This window comes from Miscanthus floridulus, chromosome 3, assembly GCF_019320115.1.
Source record: "Miscanthus floridulus cultivar M001 chromosome 3, ASM1932011v1, whole genome shotgun sequence".
Lineage (NCBI taxonomy): Eukaryota > Viridiplantae > Streptophyta > Magnoliopsida > Poales > Poaceae > Miscanthus > Miscanthus floridulus.
The window spans coordinates 91,572,341-91,581,394 of NC_089582.1; positions in this window are offsets into that span (position 1 = coordinate 91,572,341).

Consider the following 9,054-nt stretch of genomic DNA (forward strand, 5'->3'; position numbering starts at 1 on the left):
CCTAGGATCCATTTTCCTTACAATCTCCCCCTTTTTGGTAATTGATGACAACACGACCAAAGCAAGCAAATAATAAAAAAAAATAAATTTAAAACCTATCTACTTGTTAGGATGCAATGCAAGGGGCAAGGTTATATGATGCTAAAAGATACTACTTGTAAGACTACATAAAACTTATCTTGCCCTTGCAAATGTCTCTATGTGGTATTATGGATTTAAGCCTTGTTTTCTACAAATTCTCCCTATTACATAGGCTAATCCATAATCCACTATCCTCCCTTTCTCGAACCATTATTACAAATTAATGCTTACTTTTGGTCCTCTAAATTCTCCCCCTTTGGAATCAAACACCAAAAAGGAAGATATTAGTAGCACAAGGGAGGGTCAAACTTTGTGATCCTTTATGTGTAGAGTGGAATAGGTCCCAAAATTTGACTCTCACATTATATAGATTAAGCTCCCCCTAAATATATGCATACATATGGTAGAAGGCAAAGCATATGCATAATTGGCAAATTATTGCACAAGGAAATTTAGTCTATATAATGCATGGAGAAAGCATATAAATATCAAAATGAGATCAACATGATGATATCAGTTTAGAAATACCACATGTGAAAACCAATTTGATTTCTACTACTTGCAATAGGTGGTGGATATTTGAAGTATGATGCTTATCTCCGGGGACTCTATTTTCCTTACAATGAGACTACTACACACATGATAAGCTTGAAAAAGGTGTTAGTCTAAAAGTATCCAACTTGTAGAGTAACCTCCCCCTAAATTTGTGCACACAAGTGTGGAATACTTGTAGGAAATGTGCACATTGATTTTAGAAAAATAAATACCACTTGAAAGATGACATCATATGAATGTGAGAGTCATTTTCGAAGGTGATATCGGGGAGAGATTATCTACAATTTGGACTTTTATATGCATCTTGTGAGCTAGCTAACTTTTCTTTTAATTTTTCATTTTTCTTTACAAGTTGCTCATCATTGATTGTGCATGCATTTGTTGTTGCACTAGCCTCAAGTTGCCCAATTTTAGTAGATACTTGAACATTAAGATTAGCAAAATTCTCATATTGTTCAAGCAAAGTTTTGTATGCTTCTTGTGAACTATCTAGCTTTTCTTTTATTTTTCTGAGCTTCTTTTGTTGACTAGTGCAAACTTTAGTATAATTAAGGTTTTGTTGCACAATTTCTTCATAAGAAGGCATATTATCATCACTATCAGTCTCACTAGAGGATGAGCTTTTGTTACCTCGTGTGATAAGGCACACACGAGAAGAGCTTGATGATGAGTGCTTGCGTCCTCGCCTCTTGTGATGGTGTTCTTCTTCACTTGAAGAATCATCCCATGTCCTTATTGATGTGAGGGCTTGTTTCTTGCATGCCTTCTTCTTTTTCTTGGGTGTGGGCTTATTTGGACAAGCTTCCACAAAGTGCCCCAACTCGCCGCATCCATAGCATCCTCTTTCTTTGCTCATTTCTTTGATTTGTGAAAATGAGATCTTGGATTTGGATGGGCACACCCTTGACATTGAGCTTTTGGATCATCTTCTCCACCTTGTTGATTAGTTTGATTGATTCTTCATCAAGGTCGGAGGTGGAGGAGGAAGATTGATCATCATCACTTGAATCTTCATCATCATCATCTTCTTCTTCTTCTTCTTCTTCTTCTTCTTCTTCTTCTTCATCTTCACTTGAGGAGCTTGAGCTTGAGCTTGTCTCAACTTGCTTGCCCTTCATCTTCTTTTTCTCGCCACATGCGAGAACTTTGCCTTTGCTTAATGAAGAGGCTTCTTCTTGACCCATCTTGCGTGACATTTCAAATGCCACTATCTTGCTAATGACTATGGCCAGGGTCATGGTGCTCAAGTTCTCCATATTGTGAAGGATGGTGATGATGCTTGCATATTTCTTTTGTGGTAGCATGGAGATGATCTTCCTTACGATGTCCGCATCATCTAGCTTTGTTAGTCCTATGGAATGGAGCTCATTGATAATTAGATTCAAATGAGAATACATATCACGAACAAGCTCATCATCATTCATTGTAAAGGAATCATAATTTTATTTAGCTAGACAATGGTTTTGCTCATGAACATTAGATGTGCTGTCATGGAGCTCTTGAAGTTTTAACCAAATTTCATGTGCTGTATTTAAAGTGAACACTTGGTTAAACACATCCATACTAAAAGATTCAAACAAGCAATTTTTAGCTCTAACATTGAAGTGCATTTCTTTTTCATCACTCTTTGTGGGTTTTTTGGGATTTTTAATGGGTTTCATCCCGTCACGAGTGACTCTCCAAACACCTAAATCAACCGCCTCAAGGTAGCAAGCCATTCTAGCTTTATAATAGGGGAAGTTAATGCCATCAAAGTGCGGAGGCCTAGAGATATCCATCCCAGCCACTCTAAATAGCGTCGGCTCAACGGCAGTTAAGCCAAAGGGCCAAATTGAGCCAACCGGCTCTGATACCAATTGAAAGGAATCATGACGCCCAAGAGAGGGGGTGAATTAGGCAACTTAAAATTCTAACTCTAAACTATGGCCTCTTTTTCTAACCTTAGCAAAACGTATGCAAAAGACAAACTATCTAAATGTGCAATTATGATTTTGCTAATGTGTTGCTATCTCTACCGCAAAAGGAGTAATGCAATCAATGTAAATGCGGAAGCTAAAGAGCAAGGTAGAGATATGTAAACTCCCATCGATAACTCTAGTATTTTTACCAAGGTATCGAGAAGCGCGCAAGCTTCCCCTAGTCCTCGTTGGAGCCCCTCGCAAGGAATCCCTCGCAAGGGCCAAGCTCCCAGTCGGGTAACTCCATGGATAGCCTCGGGCCTTCCCCACGCGCAAGTGGGTCTCCGACGTGCCTTCTGGCAAGCCTCTCCCGGATGCTCCCCGTCGTCTTGACTATCAAGCTTCCGACCGAAATGCCGCGGGCCTTGTTCCCTCCAGTACACGGTGGCGGCCACACCACAAACGCGGTTGGTGTGATCTCGTAAGACTACAAGCCCCTCCGATGTACAACAATGGTGCATGCAAGCACCGAGTGGTAAGAGGTATGCAAACCTCACTAAACACTAGGCCTAAACCTAGAGCAAGCGCATAAGCGGTGGTCTAATCAACCTAAGCACTTCGCAAAGCACCTACGCTAATTACCTAATAAAATACTATGCACTATGCAAGTGGAGATCACTAAAATGGTGTATCGACACCCTAGATAGGTTTGCCGCCATCGTCTGGTCATTGCTGCTGTTGCCGAGCCTCCTGATCGGAGCGTCCGGTCGCTTTTCTCCAGCGTCTAGTCCAGCGTCCGGTCACCTTTGTGAGCTTGTTTCTTCGTTATCTTGCATGCGGCTTGGTTCCTATCTTCGTACTTGGACTTTGCTTGATATCTTAGGTCTTCTCTTGTGCTCCTAAGGTCTTCTTTGAGGTGTTGATCATCAGATCATCATGTCACCTTTGTCCAAGTCACATCTTGCATCCTATTGAACTACAAAACAATTACTTGCAAATTCATTAGTCCAATTTGGTTGTGTTGGTCATCAAACACCAAAATCCAAAGTAATGGGCCTAGGATCCATTTTCCTTACACATCTATTGGTATTTCTTAATGCAAACAGAAAGATCCCGTAAGTGCACATAAATATCGTTGTAGCTTTCACCTGAAAGTATTTAGGGTATTGCATTTCCACAGGGAACGAAAGTATTTCTTCTAGCTAATTCATCCAAGGACAACACAAGGATAGCTGATGAAGGTGTCGATGGATTCCTATGGCTTTAAGGTCTATGGATAGATAAACTCTCTACTTCTACTCGCTTACTTCAGGCACCGTTGAACACTTGGTCTACCAAGCATTGCTGGCCTATGGATCTATGTTGAACCCGAACATGGGGGATTACAAGGGATAGATAGGATTGTCACCACCTGCTGCCTACCCCTCAACCATGGTGAACGGGGCAAACAAAGGTAGCCTCTAGCCTAGACACCATGTCTACGCTATCAACTACTACTCTAGCGTCCGCGTAGGGTTATCCGTCTTTATCAGGGCCCTCTACTAGAGTATCCGCTATGAGAGCATACGACAAACACGCATACAAGTAAAAGTATAGCTTAATTAATCAAAAGACTTTTATAACCAAAGAAACCACGAACACTTGCTAAGATACCCGTTGAGGTACAAAGCTGGTGTTCATCGAGGTACAAGCGGGGAGACACCGACAAGTCTGGCTCTTCCCTGAACTCTCCCTCATATCTCTCCCTATTTCTCTTCTAGAGCTAGCTACCTAGGGCCTAAGCCCATTGGAGTGATGTTGCTCTTGCTCCTCTTGGTGCTCTTCTCTCTTGTGTGTTGTTGTAATGAGGGGAGAGAGGTCCTCCTTTTATAGGTGGAGAAGAGGGGGCTCTTTGGAAAATGCTTCCTCTCCTCATGGAAGGTACCAAACTGACCTTAAACCAACCTCAAGATGCGTTGAAACTGGCCTAGCACCTATGTAACCGTCATTGCAAAGGTGGCATCAACCAACCGACCAAAGCTAGGCATGAGGCGCGCTAGTGGTGGTGCGGGCGCATCGGGGGTGCGGCCGCACCCCAACTGGGTCCCAATGAGCCTAGGTTTGGCTAGTGGCCTCTTGTGACCTTCTAGAGTGGGCCTACAAAGTTTTGCACTATTTGGAGCACATTTGCTTTGGGTTTTGGGCCTTTTTCTCCATGTGACAGGGCCCTGATTTGTCTGGTAAGTGGGCCTTCTCCTCCTAGGCTCATGTCGGGTGATGTTACGCCTTGTCATATTGTGTATTTGGGTGTGTTTTCCTTGTTATTCCGACATGTCCTCCTATAAATGGTAAAACACCAAAACTCATGGAAATCGTTAGTTCTAAAGCCCTGTGTCTAAGTTTGGTGATTATTTCGGTGGATTTTATGCGAGTATTGGCGGTTAAAAGTGTGAGTTAAGGACTGCCAACAAACTCCCCCACACTTAGCCTTTGCTCATCCTCGAGTAAAGTTAAGGACTAAGATGGGTCATCTACTCTGATATGACATCTGCATACAAGTTATTCCAAGCTTTACCAACACTTGTGAACTTTGAAGTGTCTACCACATTATCTTGGGTAATTGAATAATGGAACAGCATGGATTCAAATCCCCTTGCATCAACTAGTTTAGAAACTTGGGTTTTTCATTTGATTTTGAAATGGAAACATAGCTTAGCTCCTCTAATGATTCGCTCAGATCGCTCATAGTTGTGTTTGGTTCCTCACCAAGGCATATCATAGTGCTGCCTTCTTTCTTTCCTACTTCTAGAAAGCTTATATGAATATTTGGGTAGGGAAAGATATGAAGGCATACTTACTCTGCATATTTTGTTGAGTCCAAGCTCGGATCCAAGGAGAAATATGTCATACCCTTAGATCAAGAAGTGCAAGTGTGTGGATAAAACATTTCTAAATCTATACTATACTCCTTTTGTATGAGTGATCTCTCTCTAGCTTTTTATTTTGAGACATGGCTATCATCACTTTTTTCTTTTTATGAGCCTTCATTGTGCTCATTTTTTTCAATACCTTGGGACCTTCATGTGTCCCTATTTTTTTATATACTTTGGGACCTTCATGTGCCCCTATTTTTTCAATTCTTTTTTGCATAGCCTTTATGTCTCTCCTTGTAAACCACATATTTAGAGAGATCACTATCTTGTAGAACTTGGAGTATTTTCCTAACAAACATTGTTTTTGTCTACTCCTAGTGTAAGAGCAGAGTTTTGGGTGGATGGAAGCATGTTTTAGCGTATTCCCAGTGTAGGAATAGCTTAATATATGTGGCGTGCACATGATCTTGATCTTGGGGGCATGATAACTTTGTCAACAAGGGTCAACAAGACTTGATAAAACTCAATACAGGAATAAGTAACATACTTTTGGAGGTTTTAAGTTCTAAACACTAGATATGGCTTTGGTAGGAATTTGCATGTCATTGAGGAGCATGCTATTCAAATTTTGAGTTTGTAAAATAAATCCCAAGTTCTTTGCATAAGAGAGCAAGGTTCATTTTCATCTCACTATATCACATATTCCAATTACTTAGATAACATGGGGTCTGCCGAGCACAAAGGAGCCCCTGCACAGCGCTGGCGTGGAAGATCGATCCAGGGGAGACAAAGAAATCCCTGAGCAGTGAACGAGGGAGATCCCTGCACAGCAGACGACGGAAGCCCCGGTAGTGCAAACGACCAGAGTCCCCAAGCAACAAGGGGAGGTAAACCCGGAGCGGTGTACAGAGAGGATCCTAGAGCATCAAATAGAACAGAGGTCTACTGCGGAGGAGCAGGAACCTTCCTCCCAGAACACTGGAGTTGAAAAAATAGTTGCGCCTAGGGGTTCTGGCAGGCACCGCCGGTTCAAGAAATTAAACCGGTAGACCAAACCGTAAGCATCTTTATCCTTGAGTACCACTGTGGTTTCTTAAATTCCTTGGCTACTGACGAGCTGATATGATGCAGTGCAACACCAAGGCCTGAACCCACAGTGGGGACAACACCGGATGCTCCTATCCCAGAGTCCCCGAGCGCCCGACAGCTGGAGGAAAGGTCAACCGCCTTTGTCGGTGGTCTTGGCAGCGGCGAACCATTAGCGCAAACAACAGATGCCTCGATGACAACGCCCGAGGTGACGGCGAGAACCATCGAGCCTTCGGGAGCGGAAGCTACAGTTGCCGGCGACATGCCAGAGCCCAAGGAAGCAAATCCGATGATGGTAGAGGAGCAAATGCTACTGCCTGAAGCATTGCTAGGGATGGTCGGACCCGCTATCCATCCTCAGAGCCCCCCAACGGTGCCTCAAGCCATGGTAGAAAAGGATGAGGTGGAGGAGATCGAACGTGCCGAACCTCAACTGTAGTCCATCTAGATTATCTGCAAACATGGCGACGAGGTGGTGGTTATCGAGGAGGAAAACACCACCAGGGAGTTGAAGAGATTGAAAACCGCCGTCACCAGAGTAATGAAGCAAATCTAGGTGAGTACTGCAACTGAAATGCTCGTACATGTTATTAGAGATCAAAGTTCATCATTAGCATTGTACATCTATAGGGGATAACCTGAACTATCGAGCATCGGCACCAACTGATAAAGAGGATGGAGCCCCTCGCCGAGGAGAACAAGAAACTAAGGGAGGCAATGAACCTCTCAGAGAAGAACATCTAGAGAGCCCGACGCGAGTGAGACCTTGCAGAGTCCAACTCGCGCGACCTAGAACATCAGAGGGGAGTCCTATCCGAAAAGTTGGCAGCTACATCCGAGCAGTTGTAGAAAAAATCTGAGCAGCTGGCCACTGTGTCCGAGCAACTGAAGAATGTCGCCGAGCAGTTGGAGAAGAAATGCGAACAGCTCAAAAGTGTATCCGAGTAGAAATCCGGTATGCTATATTGGTGAATGTACTTTGTAATTGCTGAATAGCCATAATTTTACTAATAACTGTTTTGCTTGCAGAGCAAGATGCAGAGCTCGGCCAGCTACGCCAGACCATTGAGCAAATCTGACAGGAGAAAGCAAAAAGTCAGAGCGAGCAGACAAACTGGTCGGGGAGCTGAAAGGTGAATACCTCCTGGTCAGAGTTACTGTTGAAGTAGTTTTCTGGTATGATGGAACATTGTAATGTTTGCAGGCTATCATTGTAAAGCCAAGGTGCAGTTCGACGTGCTGGTGTAGGAGGCCAAGACTCAAAAGGAGAACTTCAATGCCGTAGTTGCCACAATTAAGCCAGTGCTTGACTGTGTCGACCTGGAGACGGCTACTCAGCCCGATGGCAGGTGGCAACATTCGGACACCATCATCTAGAGGTGCAAGGCAGTGTGGGAGAACTTTAAGAGCTTCAACCGCGATGCCATCATGACCGTCGCTACTCATGTCCTTGCGGTGGTTCAGTCTCATTACCCAACCCTTGACTTTTAGTCGATAGGGGGTGGTTTCACCGAAGGACTGAGTGATGCAGAGACCCAACAACTAGAGGATGAGGTGGAGGACGTAGCGAAGAATCTAGCCAGCGATATAGACCTATTTGGTGAGACTAACAGCAATGACGGAGCACAATGATTTGCTTGGCAGACCTCATCTGTAATTTCTATATAGTGTAGTTAGAATGTGTGAAAGCGTAAAAACACTTATGAATATGATAAATGTTTTTAGGTGCATGTGTATGCAGTTTGTGTGTATTTTAGCAAAAAATCTTCGTAGTTTGAACCATAGCGCAATTATACGTAGTAGCATCCAAGCAGTTGTTTTGCTACTAACCCCCCGTGGCCTCGGCTAGCCCATAGTCCATAACGTCGAGCACGGAGCCTGTGCACATGTAGGAAGAACAAGCATAACCAAGGAACCGCAGCCGACCACCCATAACGCAGAGCGCGGAGCCCGTGGTACATGTAGGGAGAGATAGGAAACTAGGTCTTCTCCATGGAGAAGAGAGCGAAACGTGGGCTACTCGGTGGTTGTCGAAATAACTTGGAGATACACATAATCTTAATAGTGTTCGAGCAATTAGTTCTTTGCTGAGATCTTGGCCTTGGCTAGCCCATAGTCCATAATGTTGAGCGCAGAGCCCGTGCACGTGTAGGAGGAACAGACACGACCGAGGAACCATAGCTGACCACCCATAACGCAGAGTGCAGAGCCCATGACGCATGTGGGGAGAGATCGGAGACCAGGTTTTCTCCGAAGAAAACAGAAAAGAACGTATGTTGCTCGCTGATCGGCGAAATATCTTGAAATTTTTGGAGCAAAATGTTCGGCGTTTTGGAGAAACGTTTTGTGACGGTTTGGAGAGAACGTATTCGGCAAATGGGAGAAAGCATGTTCGGTGAATTGGAGAATACGTGTTCGGCGAATTGGAGAATACGTTCGGCGAATTGGAGATTACGTGTTCGGCGAATTGGAGAATACGTTCAGCGAATTGGAGATTACGTGTTCGGCGAATTGGAGAATACATTCGGTGAATTGGAGATTATGTGTTCGGCGAATTGGAGAATACGTTCGGCGAATTG